Genomic DNA, 17,798 nt, shown 5'->3' on the forward strand with positions numbered 1-17,798 from the left:
ACACGGAAACGCCGTTTACCTTCCCGGCGGTTCCTATTTATCTACTTGCACTTGACATGCTTTTGAACTGCTAGGTTGGCAGGAAAAGGGTGGATATAAATGCCTTAAATAAATGACACGGAAACAAACAAACAAGTCTCATGATGTTGGCTCCTCAAGGAGGCTGATGGGAAAAGCAGCTCCTGCCAAACCGCAGAAGCGTGTTAATCCTACAACACATACTCTGTTTTGGAGAAGTGGGAACAGTTTCCATGTACTTCCTTTTTATTTCCCCTTTGAGAAGTTGACTTTGAACACAGTGACTAAAGCCTCATAACACCAGGAAAGAATGAATGGAGGAGATTGCTAAACAGCTTGAAAAGAGGGTAAACCCCAGGAGGAGGCAATAACCTATCTGAGGAACTTGATAAAGATGTGTTGGAAGAAGCCCTATCTCCTCATTTGTTCAACACACATAAAAGAAATGTCGAAGGAGAATAAGCTTCTACTTATAATTAATTTTTGGCCATCATTTCTATCAAAGCAAGGATCCCTTTAAAAGGTAAAGAAAATGAAAGAAAAGAAAGCCCAGCTGCCCTTCCCACTATTCTTGTTTCAAGAGGCTGAGTAAAGTTAAAGTTTTAGCAAAGGAGCCATTTATGCAGACTGTAGCTCAGTGGAAGAGAGCCTGCTGCAAAAGGGTCCCAGGTTCAAATCCTGGCTTTTCCAGAGAAGGCTGGGAGAAATTTCTGCCTGAAATCTTGAAGCCAGTCAATCCTGAACTAGGTAGACCCATGGTCTAGCTTTGGGTCATGTAACTTACTATGTATATATCAACAATGTTATTTTTTATTTCATTTAAAATTGGGGGAAAGCAAGCGATGTAATATTGCTCCCTCTAACAGCGAGCTCAGGTGGTGGATGCTGAAAAAACTGGAACAAAAACGGGACCACTAAGAAACAAGAGGGACGTATCCACAGATTTTTCTATGATTCTATGATTTTATGCTCTTGCAGTGGGATCTTTGGACTCAAGCCATGAATTCTTCCCCAGTTCATCTCTTGTCATTGGCTAAATAAAGGGCATGTTTTCAAAATGTGGGAGCCTGTGATGGATTTACCCTCCTCACAAAGCACTTGGGTTAGAATTCAATGTCATGCCGTTCTGTCATATCAGACATTTCAGCTTCTTAAGTCCAATGTCTCCTCCCCTTGTACGTTATTCCAAGGGTTCTCCTGATCCCTCCTCCCAACACTATTTCATAGAATCATAGAGCTGGGAAAAAAACAAGGATCATCTAGTCCAGCCCCCTGCTATGCAGGAATCTCAGCTAAAGCATCCATGACTGATGGACAGTCAACATCTGCTTAAAATCCTCCAGAAGCGGTTTAGTCATTAATAATAAAAACATTATTTATACCCCGCCCTCCCCGCCCAGAGCCAGGCTCAGGGCAGCTAACACCAGTAAAATTACAGTAAAAACAAAATGGGGGGCAATTTAAAATACAGGTTAAAATGCAATTTAAAATGCAGCCTCATTTTAAAAGTAGCCCATAGATCAAAACCATAAGGGGAGGGAAACATAGGGGTCAGACTGAGTCCAAACCAAAGGCCAGGTGGAATAGCTCTGTCTTGCAGGCCCTGTGGAAAGATGTCAAGTCCCTCAGGGCCCTAGTCTCTTGTGACAGAACATTCCACCAAGTCAGGGCCAGTACTGAAAAGGCTCTGGCCCTAGTTGAGACCAATCTAACCACCTTGCGACTTGGGACCTCCAAAGCGTTGTCATTTGTGGACCTTAAGATCCTCTGCGGGGCATACCAGGAGAGGCAGTCCCATAGATACATGGGTCCTAGGCCGCATAGGGCCTAGTCATGCTGCCCACGTGACCTGGAAAGCTGTCTGTGGACAAACACCCACTCCCTCGACCTGAAAGCGAGATGAGCGCCGCAACCCCATAGTTGCCTTTGACTGGACTTAACCATCCAGGGGTCCTTTACCTTTTTTTTTTTTTAACAGTTTGCAGAAACACTGTCACATTTCAACTAAACAAATTGGCATGGCATTGTGCTTGGTAGAACTGCTTCACCATCTATTGAAAGACCTGAGTGAGGGAGAAATAGCAGTAAGGAAAGATAGAAGGTTGTGTTTTTTTTATGATTTATGGCACAACGCAGGAAAGAACGGGTGACTTTCTGAAGGCACTCAGGAATGACAACCTCAAACAATTGCTGATTTCATAGTTGTTTGACTGCTGGCAAGATGCCAGCATCTTTCCTCTACTCCCTGTCCTTAGGAGCAAGGTGTTCTGTGCTACATATAATAATAACCTGTGCTATTCATTCAGGAGTGTTAATGGAAAAGTGAATTGAAAGGAAGAAGAGTCATTTGAGAGCAGTCATGGAAGGGGCAGAATCACATAAGACTTTCCACTCGGGTCAGATTTGTCCTCCAAAGAATGTTGCTTTTTGAACATCCGACGCAGACGCATGTGATGGCTATTATTCTTGGAAACATGGCGAAAAACCCAGGAGGCCCAAATGTATGGCTTAGAAGCAGATCTACAAATCTGAAGACGTTCTCTGTTACATTGAGATCTCTCAAACCAGTTGGACTCATTGGTGTGCAAAGTTATTTTTGTTTTTCATGTTTTTATTGGATGTGATTATGCTGCTTCATTTCTGAGAAAGCAGAAGTGAAGTTGCTTTGAGAAAGAGGTAGGGTATTCCCTTAAAGGAACCCAGCGGTCGTGGATCCCGTCTGATGCCCTGTTGTGGCTAGGGCCATGGCATGACCCCCAGTGACATCAGGGGATGCTTTCAGTTGTATTTCCATCAACAAGCTCCTCCCACTGGTTGTTAACCTTTAAATGACTCTCCGTTGCACGGGGTGGAGTCATGTATAGGTTGTTTGATCCAATGCCTAAGCCAATACCACCCACATGCTGTAACCAATAAGTTGTGGCCTTATTTAGCCCATTAACCTAAATACTTGTGTCCTTGTGTCTTATTTATCCCTAAACAGGTGGCGGGTCCTCGACTCACAACTGGCTTGGCTGACCATGCACCTGATAGCTTATCTCATACACGGGGTGATTTGTGCCTATGAAAGAAATTAATCCTGTCCTCCATGTCCAGTTCCTCCAACAGATCTCTCCTGAATTTGGTGAGACCTTGCCAGAAATCGGTGCAATCTCACCTGAAATCAACACTGATGCTGGTGAAATGCTTCCCTGCCAGCGGTGGAGGGAGGCATTGAGGCAGACAGGGCACAACCTTGAGGATTTTTGGCTCCTGAGATGGCAGCCTCAACACGCTCAATGGCTGCGCCGCCTCTGAGCCCAGGCTTGATGTTATCAACACTTGGGTCACTGTTGACAGACTCCAGAGATCATTTTTGCTGATTCCCCTTTCAAAGCTGACAAAAGGAGCTCCATGCCATAGTAGCCCTTTGCTTGAACTGTGCACCTATTCCTACAAAGCAAGGATAGGGGAACAGGCATGGCCAGTGGTCAGGATTGATTAGAGCCGAAGTCCACAAATATCTGATTCCACCTCACCCACAACAGGAACTCTTTCCCAGTTCCTGGAGCTGGGAATCAACTGCCCACAATCCCTGCCCAGTCTTAGCAGGGTTCAGGCTCAGTTTATTGGCTCTCATCCAGCTTCAGAATATCTTGAGCTAGGAGACGAGGAGCCTTGTGAAGCAAATAGAGTCTATTAAGTTATGCATACATAAAATTGGGAGAAACCAATTATACTGAGATTTCATAATTACTCCATTAAGAATAGAATGTTACAGAAGCACACACATGCTCTTTGAAGAGGCGGAAAGGGATGCTATAATTATCTGTTGTTATTACAGGCAATGGAGAAAAGTGGGTGGGACCCATAACCCTGAAATGAAATGATTCGGTTATGCTTGCACTGGTGCCCTTTGTCAATCTCCTTTTGTTTCCCTTTCATGTCTCGGTATCTTGCTTCTGTTCTTCACATATTTCTTTTCCAATATCAACCACCTCAGGCCCTACAATTAGCTGGGGAGGCCCTATTGGTGGCACCAATGAAAGGCACTGCCAAGTTGATGTTAATCCATGACAGGACTTCCTCAATAGTGGTTTCCGGTTTATAGAACAACCTACCTGGTGTGGTATCTCTCTCTCTTCTTCTTTACTAACATTAAGGAATGTAAAGACGTTCCTGTTCAGGCATTTAATGGCTGAAGATACAGTTCCTGGCAACCCTGAAAGTATTAGCTGTGAGAATAGGTGACTGTTTACAAAACTAAATCAATCATAATATTATGAGATTAGTTATGTACAGTTCATCCTACTAATAGTATTTGGGTCATAGCCAACTAAGTCCTACTTAGAGTAGACCAATTACAATGAATAATTGAGTCATGCCTATTAATTTCAGCAAGTATACAATGAGCAGACTAATACTGGCTACAACACACTGCCTTAAATATGCATAACTGAGTGGATTAATAATTATAATTTTTTTTACAAAGCCATACATAATAAACACATCTACCACTAACAAATAAAAATTTCACATGTTATCGCTTGTTTTAGAGGGAGGAAACAAAAGTCCTCAAGAAAAGAGATCCCAGATCTTTAGCAATTATCTGTATGACAACACGGAATTAAAAGAGAAAATTAAAATGAAAAAAATTAATTGAAGTCACTCTGCTAATGTACTATCTGCTAAATCATCGGCAGGATCTGGGAAACCCTTAAGACTTGTTTGAAGGGAATATTAATGACGGTTTCATTTCAGTAAAATAATTAATCAGACTAAAGAGAAAGTGGAAAGAATTCTGAGAATATATACATTCTAAACACCTGTTGCTTTCTTACTACTCATTTACACACACACACACACACACACACACACACACACAGAAATTAGTACTAAGAAAGTGGCAGGTGTTTAGAAAAGAAGCAACATAAAGAGTCAATCGGAAACTATATAACCACAGGGTGATAGTTTGGAAGTGAAAGCATGGGAGCAGTAATTTACACATGCGACAACAAACAAAAACAGAGAGGAAATGAAAGTCTTTTCTTTCTTTCTTTTACAAATTTGTTTACAAATTTGCATTGCAAATTAATTTTTTACAATAATATATATCAAATATAAATCATAAAAACAAGATTCCTAGGAATCTCCTGGACTTCCATTCTCCCCTTTGTGGGTCCTATTATTAATCATTTCCTCCCACATCTTTTGTGATACTCCACATCCTTTACCTCTTCCATTATGTCCAGAATTCAACCTTAAACTACAAGTGATATTCCAATCCTACTAATGATTTTAACTGTTTACAATGGTGTTTAAGATAAGTTATAAATTGTCCCCACTCCTTATTAAAGTTTTGGTGTTCCTGATTTCTGACTCTTCTGGTCATTTTAGCCATTTCAGCATAGTCCATTAGTCCATTAACACCAAACTACTGTGTCATGCTGCTTATAAGGGAAAACTTTTAGCCAATCATCACCTGTTGCTAGGCTTCCTTATCTCCAAGCAGACTTTCTCACATACTCTTACTTAACTTGGCTTCTTGCCAACTCACTAATTGCGTGGACAGGTGGAGTCCCCAGATCCCGCGCGGTCCCCCCATCATGTGGAATAACGACTCAAGACAACGTGCTATGGGATTAAATTGGCCACAACTTTATTAAATTTCTAATGTGGGTAGACCTTGGCTCAGGCATTGGGCGTTCTCCCTCCCCAGTCCCCAGCTGGGGACCTAGGGAGCATCAGGGTTATCCAGTGTGTGTGTGGGGGGGATGGGCCGGCTCTGGAGAACATATGTTCAAGCAGAGATAGCCGCCCCCGTTACGCCGCCGCCGCAGGGGAGAGCAATGATGACCTTTCGGCGTACGGTCAAAGCCTCCCTTCAGAAACCCCTTTAACGGGGAACCCTGCTATCACCGCCGCAAAGAGGAAGATGGACTAAAGTATTCCGCCCAAGGCCTGATACCGCCAAAGTTGTGACGTTTTGCTATGGGAAAGGCGAAACCTGCCAATGCAGGGAAATTCCTTTCCGGCCCTTTAACAGCGACCTTAACGTAGCAGCGCCCGCATACCTGTGAAGAAAAGTTAACCTGCAAAACCTGTGAAGAAAAGTTAACCTGCGAAATAAGACATTAACTGAGGGTGGGTAGGGTGGGAGAAGCTCCGGAGCCAAGTGAGGATTCCCAGGTAAGATCCTCCCTCTATTGTGTGGGCAGGTAATCCCTCCCCTACCTGGCCTGGTCTCCTTGGCAACGCTTCCCCCAGGTGGGATTGGACAACTGACTGAGGTAGGCGGAGACCTCCAGGTATCCCACCTGAGGGAAGGCAAAGCCAAGCCTATGCTGTTGGTGCCGCTCCAGATCTAGGGGCTGCACGCGTCCACACAAAGGGCGCCCCCCGTTTTAAGCGGGGAGCGGTCATTGTCCACTTCAAATCTGCAGTTTCTCACAAACCTCAACAAGGGCTGTCACAAGGAAGAGGGAACAAGCCTGTTTTCTTCTGCTCCGAGGGTAGGACTCAAACCCATGGCTTCAAGTTGCAAGAAAGGAGATTCCGACTAAACATCAGGAAGAACTTTCTGGCAGGAAGAGCTGTTTGACTGTCTCTCTTGGGAGGCTGTGGACTCTCCTTCCTTGGAGGTTTTTAAGTAGAGTTTGGTTGGCCATTCATTGTGGATGCTTTAGGTGAGATTCTTGCATTGCAGAGAGTTCGACTAGATGATCCTTGAGGTCCCTTCCAAATCTATGATTCTCTGTAGGAACAGTTAATCCTTACTGTCAAGCAACACTATGTTTTACAGATTTCTTTCTTTCTTTCCTATGTAATTTGAAAGCTAATTTCCCTCCGGAGGAATAGAAATAAAATAATAATACACCAAGTTTGGCTTGAACGGAATAAAATCATCTCTGGCTGAGGAGAAAGGACACACTTCACAAACCTTTAAAGCAGATTGATAGAGACTGCATTTGCTTTGATGGGGTACATCGAAATATAGGAAATCAAGGGGAGCCATTGGTCCATCTCACTCCATATTGTCTGGCAGCAGCTCTCAAGGGTGCTAAGGCAGGGGTATTCCCAGTCCTACTTGAAGATGTTGGGTATTCAGCTTGGGACCCTTTGCATGGCAGGCAGATCCTCTGCAAATAAGCTACGACCCTTCCCCGGAGAAATTTGATTTATTGCATTTCTACGCCGCTTTCCATTCAAGTGAATCCCAAGGCAGCTAACAAACTGGCTTATTGACGGCCTCCTTTGCTATTCATCCCATTCATCTTTATTTATTTTGAGGGACGGGGAGGGGGAGCTTCATTGCAGAGAACAAAGTATCTCAGAAGCATTCAGCTGCAATACAGAAATACGCCTAGCTGCCCAGCATTTTCAGTGTCTTAGATCCTTCATTGGGATGTGTAGCAGGCTAGGAAATATAAAGGGCTAGGATGTTAGCAACATATTTCTGCTTTCTCTAGCATCCCATAAAAAGGGAGAACAATGAGTGCATTTGTGTTGTGTGCATGCAGCAGGTAGTTTATTGTGCTTCCAGTTTTTGTGTTTTTTGAGCAGAGGGCACTGAGGAGTTTGTGGCTAGGGATGGATGAATTCATCTATTTCCGTCCTACCACTGTTGCATCTCTGCACATCAATCTGTTCCGTTCTCTTTCTGCATTAATTTGTAATGCTTAAAAACCTGCATCAAAATTCACATTTAAGCATTTAAATATATATATTTCAAAACAACAACAACAACAACAACAACAACAACAACAACAACAACAACAACAACAACATGTTTTCTTACATCATGATATATTTTTGAACCATCTTGGCTGTCTCTTAGTGCAGACCCAGATCATTGAGCCTGAGTTTCCACAGCTGCCACCCGCCATAAGAAGAAGAAGAAGAAGAAGAAGAAGAAGAAGAAGAAGAAGAAGAAGAAGAAGAAGAAGAAGAAGTTGTTATTTATACCCCATCTGTCTGTCTGGGTTTCCCTGTTTATCTACTTACAACAGGACACAGTGATGGAAACCAGAGCGCACAGAAAAGCCGTTTACTTTCCTACCGCCATGGTACCTATTTATCTACTTGCACTGGAATGCTTTCAAACTGCTAGGTTGGCAGGACCTGGAGCAGAGCAATGGGACATACAATGTGGAACCAACTGACATGCAACAGGTGCTCACTACCTGTAGTTCCAAGAAGAGCGGGCAGGGAAGCCAAAACATGGCTTGGGTTTCTGGCCTGTTGCATAACTCTTAAACTTCTTTCCTCTATAAAAAGGAAAGTTGTTACCAAATGGTAAGATGGACCTTCACAACTGGCTTCCTGATGGACTCAACTTGACATAACCCCAGGGGTGCCTGCTGAACAGCCGATAGTTTTAAAAGAGAAATCGCCTTATTATTTCTTTTTTGGTGTGTTGCGTCGGGCAGCAGCCTCTTTTATTTCAATTTAATGTGATCTGCTGTTTAGCACCTGGAGTCTGGAGCAGGAGCAGACCCACAGTGATGCCTAATCAAAGTTGCCCACCTGGAAAATTGTAGCACTTGTTCAGTGTTAACACAATAGGGCTCATTTACCGCACAGAAAATAGGCTAGCATATAAAACATTGTCTTGGTACAGGGAGGGTTTGACTGTAGCTTTAAAATGCAGCAATTTCTGTTAAGCCGGGGAGGGGTGGTGGTGAGGTGAACACACACTGTGTTATGGAAATCATTCTAAAATTTACCGTATTAGCACCTAGTCTTTTATTAGTGTTTTGCTTAAATTAACACACCTTGGTTATTAGTAATCTTAGCATTCAGTACAGTCCAACTGGAACACCTAGCTGCTTTAAACGAATTCAAATCTCCATGGCCTGATGAGCTGCATCCAAGGGTACTAAAGGAGCTTGAAGATGTAATCTCAGAGCCTTTGTCTATTATCTTTGAGAAATATTGGGAAATGGGTGAGGTCCCTACAGACTGGAGGCGGGCAAATGTTGTCCCCATCTACAAAAAGCAAGACCCAAGTAACCATCGACTGGTAAACTTGACATTTATACCAGGGAAGGTCCTAGTACAGATACCGTATTTTTCGCTCTATAAGACGCACCAGACCACAAGACACACCTAGTTTTTGGAGGAGGAAAACAAGAAAAAAAATATTCTGAATCTCAGAAGCCAGAACAGCAAGAGGGATCGCTGTGCAGTGAAAGCAGCAATCCCTCTTGCTGTTCTGGCTTCTGGGATAGCTGCGCAGCCTGCATTCGCTCCATAAGATGCACACACATTTCCCCTTACTTTTTAGGAGGGAAAAAGTGAGTCTTATAGAGCAAAAAATACGGTAATTTAACAGTCGGTCTGTGAGTATTTAGAAAAGGATGCTGTGGTTACTAAGTCACAGTATGGGTTTCTCAAAAATAAGTCATGCCAGACCAATCTGATTTCTTTTTTTGATGGAATTACAAACTTGGTGGATCAGGGAAATGCTGTGGACATAGTGTATCTTGATTTCAGTAAGGCTTTTGACAAAGTTCCCCATGATATTCTCACAAGGAAGCTGGCAAAATGTGGGTTGAATGAGGTAACTGTTAGGAGGATTTGTAGTTGGTTGACTGATTGAACCCAAAAAGTACTCATTAATGGTTCCTCATCATCCTGGAAAAATGGGATAAGTGGGGTGCTGCAGGGTTCTGTCTTGGGCCCGTTGTTGTTTAACGTCTTTATAAATGACTTGGATGAAGGAATTGAGGGGATGCTCATCAAATCGGTATATGACACCAAATTGGGAGGGGTAGCCACAGAAGACAGAATCAGAATTCAAAATGACCTTAACAGATTGGAGAACAAAATGAATTTCAATAGGGACAAATGTAAGGTTCTACACTTAGGCAGGAAGAACCAGATGCACAAATATAGGATGGGGGACACCTGGCTTACTAGCAGTACATGCAAAAAGGATCTAGGGGTCTTGGTGGATCACAAGCTTAACATGAGTCAACAGTGTGATGCAGCAGCAAAAAAAAAAAAGCTAATGCAAATTAGGCAGAAGTATAGTGTCCAGATCAAGGGAAGTAATAGTACCACTCTATTCTGGCTTGGTCAGATAACACATGGAATACTGTGTCCAATTCTGGGCACCACAGTTTAAGAAGGATGTTGACAAGCTGGAACATGTGCAGAGGAGGGCAACCAAGATGATCTAGGACAGCGGTTCTCAACCTGTAGTTCCCCAGATGTTGTTGGCCTACAACTCCCATCATCCCTGAGCTTGGGCCTTGCTAGCTAGGGGTGATGGGAGTTCTAGTTCAACTACATCTGGGGACCTACAGGTTGAGAACCGCTGATCTGGAAACTAAGCCTTATGAGGAGTGCTTGAAGGAGCTGGGTATGTTTAGCCTGGAAAAGAGGAGACTGAGAGGAGATATGGTAGCCATCTTCAAATATCTTAAGGGCTGTCACATGGAGGAGGGAGCATGCTCTGGAGGGTAGGACTTCAAGTTGCAAGAAAGGAGATTCCCTCTAAACATTCAGAAAAACCTTCTGACAGTAAGAGCTGTTCAGCAGTGGAGCACACTCTCACCAGAAGTGGTGGACTCTCCTTCCTTGGAGGTTTTCAAACACGTTGGATGCCCGTCCATCATGGATGCTTTAGCTGAGATTCCTGCATTGCAGGGGGTTGGACGAGATGACCCTTGGGTCCCTTCCAACTCTATGATTCTATGTCTCAGGACTGCCTGGGATGCTGTCATAAGCATTTCCAGCAACGACTCAGGTGTAGATAGACTTGAAACAGGTAGTTTCCAGCATACCAGGTGACTCTACTCAGGCACTATATGACCCATTGCAAGTGGCATAGCGTGGGTTGCCAGCTCCCGGGGCCACGTGGATAGGAGGTGGGAGGGAGGGGAACGGACAGAGTAAGCATGCACATAAAACTGCCAAAGGCATCTGCATCACCCAGGAGGTCTCAGCCACAGAGAAAAGAAAAGAATACTTGTTCTTGATTTCTGGAGAGGTCACTTCCTGGTTCACATAGAGAAGCTGTTTTCAACAGAGCCCAGTGAAGGAAATGCGCAACTGTCTTGAGGCATCATTGAGTGTTGAAATTTTGCACCCCCTAAAATCCTCCAAACCACCCCCGTGGCCTCCCCTCATGCTACACCACTGCCTGTTGCCCCAGGGATGAGCAACTTGTGGCTTTCCAGATGCTGGTGGATCCAAAATATCATCAGCCCCAGCCAGAATGGTCAGTGATCAGTGGTGATGGGAGCTGGCAACATCTGAAGGGCCAAAGTTAGCTATGCCTAGAGCAAATAAATAGTCTACACCTGAAGTTAGATGGATAAATAGTCTGATCTGATAGGAGGCAGCTTCCATTATTCCCAAAGAGCCCTTCTACAACAGGGGGAAAATCAGAATTTTCTGTACATGTAGGGGAAACAAAAGGATGTTTGGAAGCAATAACAGGTGAATGTGCTTCTGCTGATGTCACTCTGTCTCACTCACTGCTTTGTACTGTTCTACAAGAGATATGAGCCTGACTGTTTACTCGCAACAAATGAGCCATTAAGTCGAGCCTTAGAAGATAGCTAACAAGAGACACTTCTCTGATTGACTTTATTGCTGGAGTAATTAATAGCATCCACATTTCCCTCTTTAGATAAGATATGGGTCTGGGTTGTTTACTCGGTGTTCAGAACATTTTCCCCATGAATGCCTGCATCTATTGAAAACCCATCTAGAGGAAAATGCATGCTGTTTCTGCATTGACGTGGCACGTTCACAGATGTTTCCACACAGGTACAGCTATCACCAGCCTGATCCAGCCTGATCCTAGCTGGAGTTGCTTTGCAGAATGAAAAGCAAATGCTTCCTTTTAAGGCAGAGATGAGAAAGCCTGTGGCCTAACCCATGTTGTTGGACTCCCCATCAGCCCAACCAATAGTCAGGAGTGATGGGCTTTGTAGTTCAGCAAATAGGTGCCAACTCCTTGGGTGCCCAAGCACCCACAAAATTCCCCATAAAGGGACCAGGCACCCACAAATTTCAGTGTCAGGGCCATGCACACTGCATGGCACCCATGGCCCCAGGGCACCCACAGTCGCGGGGCCAAGTTGGCACTCCTGGTTCAACAAACTTTGAGCTCCTCATCACTGTCCTATGGTTAGATAAAGGTAAAGGACCCTTGACAGTTAAGTCCAGTCGTGAACGACTCTGTTTTTTTAAAAAAATGAATATTTATTAAATTTTCCAATTTTGTATAAAGACAAAAAGAAAAAGAAAAAGAAAAATATTAAAAACAATTCAGTTTCAATAACAGTTTTTCAGTCCCATGTTTCTTTGACTTCCTCATACCTCCCCTTCTTGTTCTCTAGTTCAATTTGTTAATTCAACAAATCCTAATCTCTTAACATTCCTTTTAAAATATCACCTTATTTTCCACTCAACTTTTTTTTTTTAATTTAGTAACAAAAACCATTATAATCCCCATTATCTTTATCATAACAGCTGGTGACCACCAAAGTTCAAACCAACATCTTTTCAAAGTTCATTAATTTTATAATATTTCTGTAGATATTCCTTAAATTTCTTCCAATCTTCTTCTGCTGACTTTTCTCCCTGGTCGCGGATTCTGCCGGTCATTTCTGCCAGTCCCATACAGTCAATCAACTTCATCTGCCATTCTTCCAGAGTGGGTAAATCTTGAGTCTTCCAGTGCTTTGCTATAAGTATTCTTGCTGCCGTTGTAGCATACATAAAAAAGATTCTGTCCTTCTTTGGCACCAAATGGCCGACTATACCCAAGAGAAAAGCCTCTGGTTTTTTCAGGAAAGTATACTTAAATATCTTTTTTATTTCATTATAAATCATTTCCAAGAAGGCCTTGATCTTTGGGCAAGTCCACCATAGGTGAAAAAATGTACCTTCCACTTCCTTACATTTCCAGCATTTATTATCGGGCAAGTGATATATTTTTGCGAGCTTGACTGGGGTTATGTACCACCTGTATATCATTTTCATAATATTCTCTCTTAAGGCATTACATGCCGTGAATTTCATACCTGTGGTCCATAACTGTTCCCAGTCAGCAAACATGATGTTATGTCCAAGATCTTGTGCCCATTTAATCATAGCTGACTTAACCGTTTCATCCTGTGTATTCCATTTCAGCAGCAAGTTATACATTTTTGACATAATTTTAGTTTTAGGTTCTAGCACTTCTGTTTCTAATTTAGATTTTTCCACCTGGAAGCCAATTTTCCTGTCCAAATTGTATGCCTCCCTTATCTGAAAGTAATGTAACCAGTCTCGGACTTTATTTTTTAATTTCTCAAAACTCTGCAATTTCAGTCTATCTCCTTCTTGCTCCAAAATTTCCCAATATTTTGGCCAACTGGCCTCCATATTGAGTTTTTTCTGAGCTTTTGCTTCCATTGGTGACAACCACCTTGGGGTTTTGTTTTCCAGTAAATCCTTATATCTAGTCCAAACATTAAACAGAGATCTCCTAACAATGTGATTCTTAAACGCTTTATGAGCTTTAACCTTGTCATACCACAAATATGCATGCCATCCAAACACATTGTTAAAGCCTTCTAAATCCAAAATGTCTGTGTTTTCAAGAAGCAGCCAGTCTTTCAACCAGCAGAATGCTGCTGACTCATAATAGAGTCTGAAGTCTGGCAGGGCGAAGCCACCGCTTTCTTTTGCGTCAGTCAAAATCTTATATTTTATCCTAGGCTTCTTGCCCTGCCAGACAAATTTAGAAATATCTTTCTGCCACTTCTTAAAACATTCCATCTTGTCCACAATTTGTAATGTTTGAAACAAAAACAACATTTTAGGCAATACATTCATCTTTATAGCTGCTATTCGACCCATCAAGGAAAGCTTCAAATTTGACCATGTTTCGAGATCTTTTTTCACTTCTGACCAGCATTTCTCATAATTATTTTTAAATAGGTTCCCATTTTTAGATGTCATATTAATCCCCAGTCGTGAACGACTCTGGGGTTTAGGCACTCATCTTGCTTTAAAGGCCAAAGGAGCTGGAGTTTGTCCGCTTCCGCAGACAGTTTTTCCAGGTCATGTGGCCCGCATGACTAAGCCACTTCTGGTGGAACCAGAGCAGCACACAGAAACGCCGTTTACCATCCCACTGGAGTGGTACCTATTTATCTACTTGCACTGTCTGCTTTCGAACTGCTGGGTTGACAGAAGCAGGGACCGAACAACAGGAGCTCACCCCATCACAGGGATTCAAACCACCGACCTTTCGATTGGCAAGCCCAAGCGGCACAGTGGTTTAACCCACAGCGCCACCAGCATCTCTTATAAACACAATAGTCTTATAGATAGTCTCTTATAAACACAATAGCATTTTATTTGGGAAACATGGTACACTCATGGCACAACAACTTCTAAGCTCATGAATAGTTTCATAAAATGCTGCTTAATGGATGGCTCATGGTTACAATCGTCCCTCACTCATGTCTCAATGCAAAATAGTATATTGTAAGACAGGGTTTCCCAAACTTGGGTCTCCAGCTGTTTTTGGACTACAACTCATTCCTAGCTACCAGGACCAGTGGTCAAAAACAGCTGGTGACCCAAGTTTGGGAAACCCTGTTGTGAGAGAAGCACAACCCTTGAAGGAGGATGCAAGGATTCCTGCTCCAGAAAACTATATGGCTAATTCCTTGTACCTGCTCCATTATAGTTTTGATTCCACCTTAAAAGAAGATCCCAGTGTCACCTGGCAAGATAGGCACTCTTGAAACCCAGGGTAGTCATTTGTGGAAATATATCATTTATATGCTCTTTTGTCTTAATAGACACATTTTTGCAAGCTGTTTCTCCCAATGTGCTACTACTTTTTGTATGTTATTTTCACAAATATATGCATTTTTATGCATGCTTGCCCTTAATGCTCACATTGTTGCACACTTCTTTGGGTATGAATGTGCATCACAAAATTCTGAAAAGTATGAATGATAAAGGGTAGCTCAGATATTTCAATTCGCATATTGTCTTAAGAAGTTCAAATTAAGTTGGTTCACATTATAAAGCAAATAAGGTAGATGTCCATTATAATGGGAATGGAACTTCTTCCCCATCCTTACTCCTAGTTAGATGGAATCTGGCACCATCAGCAGCAATCTTTGTAGCTGAAGTCAAGCAGAGCTCTATTTCCTAAGTTGAAACAGGCCAGAATGAAAGCAGGGACCAGGTCCTACAAGGACTCACAGCTATATATTAATGTGATCTAGGGCCTTAAGCCTTTTGAACTACCTAAACTGTATAGAAATTTGTTTATGTATGCTACTACAGTGGTAAGAATGTTACTGGTCCCAAAATGGAAAGAAGCAGAAATCCCAACAAAGGAAGAATGGATACAAAAACTTATGGAATATGCAGAAATGGCAAAAGTGACCGGAAGAATAAGAAATCAAAGTAACAAATTGTTTAAATAAAAGAATGGAAATGGTTTATTGAATATTTACAGAAAAATTGTAAACAGATAAAAACATTGGCAGGATTATTGTAATAACCTGCAGATTCATAAGAGGATACAGTGGTACCTCGGTTTTCAAACGTAATCCATTCCGGAAGACCATTTGAGTTCTGAAACATTCGAAAACCAAAAACTCAATAGGGAAAACTCAATAGGGAAGCCATGTTTTCTGTTCGACTTCTGAGGCATGTTCAAAAACTGAAGCATTTACTTCTAGGTTTACCGCATTCAAAAACCATAATTTTGTCAAGTGAGATGTTCAAAAACCAAAATGTTCATCAATGGAGACATTAAAAAACCGAAATGTTCCTCAGCAGAGACGTTCGAAAACCAAAGTCCCACTGTGTATTTAAAGAAGATGAAGAAATGAGCAAATTAAGTTAATTTAGATATGCAGAATATATTAAAAATAAATTTAAGGAACCGCAGAAAGAGGGGGAAGGAAGTCAAGTTTTGAAATGTCAAAATTATTGTAAAATTTGAAATGTATAAACTTGAAGAGTTTAAGTAAAAAAGGGGGGGGGGAGAAAAGAAACTATATTTTATTGACTTCCTGAACTGGCTATACATTATTTTCCATCAGCCACAGAATGCAATCAGCTGTCAAGATGCTGAATTTGTCCAAGGCCACCAAGTGACCTCAGAGAGCACATTTCTGAATGGCCTTTCTAAAAGTTTGAGGAACAAAACCTTAACAGCAGCTCTGGATAGTAACTCAAGTGATCTCATCATCTTTTTATTAATGTACTGGGACCATGTGCAACAAACCCTTTTAAAATATACATGTTTCCTGTATTGCAAACAACACATTCCTCAGACTTATGGATACCTTGATTTCTCCATGCAGATCACGTCCTGGAACTTTCCAGTTTCCTGGTTGGCTGATATAAGGAATGAGTCCATTATATATATGACTTCAGATCTGTTTGCAGAGACCTTTGTTTTAATATTTAATATAAAGATGGGATGGCAAACACATGTTTTATGGGAAAGTATTCGGAACAAGGCAGTGATTTGCAACTAAGCCATTACAACAGGAATATTTTCAATTTAAGTGCAATTCTTATGGCACATCCACCCTTTTAATGAATTATTCCCATTTTTTAGTTTATTAATTTCTAAATTAACCAAATGGAATGATATTTCAAGGCTCTGCTTTCTTGCTCACTTTGTTACAGTGAAGTGGATTCTCTTTCAACATTTTACAAACTTTTCCAAAGAGTGTAATAATGAAGTAAAATATTACTAAATATTGGATTTTTTTGGGGGGGGGGGAATTCATATCACAATATTGTCAACAGCTTTGGGGAATGTTTTCAGCCACTCTATTGAAGATAAGTCTGAATCATTGGGAGTCTCTCTCAAGAATTTGTTCTCTCAATTTGCCAGTCCTCAAGGCACCACATGACCTTAAGTTCCTCGAGTAACATGTGTCCAAACATCCTACATTTTTGCATCACCAACTCTTGATTTTAAAAAGTTCTGACACTGGGGCATGACACAGACAAGCTTGGGGTTGTGTCCAAATTAGTCCCATTCAAAGTAGACCCATTAAAATGAATTATCATAACTCACTTAGCTCTATTAGTTTAAATCACTGCACTTCGATAGTACAGTAGTACTTTGGTTTTCGAACAGCTTAGTTTTCAAACTCTTGAACACCGCAAACCTGGAAGTAACAGTTCCAGTTTGTGAACTATTTTTGGAAGCCGAACGTCTGATGGGGTTCCTGTGGCTTCTGAGTTTCCTGCAGCCAATCAACAGCCACGCTTTGGTTTCGGAATGTTTTGGAAGTTGAACGGACTTCCGGAACGGTTTCCATTTGACTTCCAAGGTACGACTGTATAACTTAGCTGAATTCGACTTATGGTGATTCAGATGGCATTAACAGGAAAAGCTCTCTGATAATCTAATATAGTGTACAATTTCCACATTGCCAGGAAATACGACGTGTACATTATTTCTGTAACCCACCCAATGAACCAGCCCGAGAGAATTTAAGCCACACAGATCCCCAAGGGAAAAGAACCTAGTTGTGTTAACTTGTGGCCACAGTAGATAATTCCAAAATAAACAACAACAAAAGGGCCACCAATCCATAGCACTGGAAAATAATGATTCATAACTGAAAAAGAAGTTAGGGTCATCATAGGGCAAATTCCACCTGTTGCAATACATATTTCCATTTGCGCAATCTGCTGCCCACATGTTGTTAATGAGAGGAACTTGGGGAATGAGTTTACTGTGTAAGTGAAGTAGAAGCAAACTTTAATGAAAAGGCAGGTTTCCCAAACTTAATTAAACA

At 41.9% G+C, this 17,798-nt stretch overlaps 1 long non-coding RNA gene across 1 annotated transcript in view; it reads left to right on the top strand.

The window, feature by feature from the left end:
• The first annotated feature begins 9,212 nt into the window (after positions 1-9,212).
• LOC310755778 overlaps positions 9,213-17,798 on the top strand; it is a 180,946-nt gene continuing 172,360 nt past the window's right edge. Inside the window, exon 1 of the long non-coding RNA XR_014544537.1 lies at positions 9,213-9,319. This is a non-coding gene — a long non-coding RNA (uncharacterized lncRNA). The remainder of the gene's footprint in view (positions 9,320-17,798) is intronic.

The sequence above is a fragment of the Podarcis filfolensis genome, assembly GCF_964270895.1.
Source record: "Podarcis filfolensis genome assembly, chromosome: 2".
NCBI lineage: Eukaryota > Metazoa > Chordata > Lepidosauria > Squamata > Lacertidae > Podarcis > Podarcis filfolensis.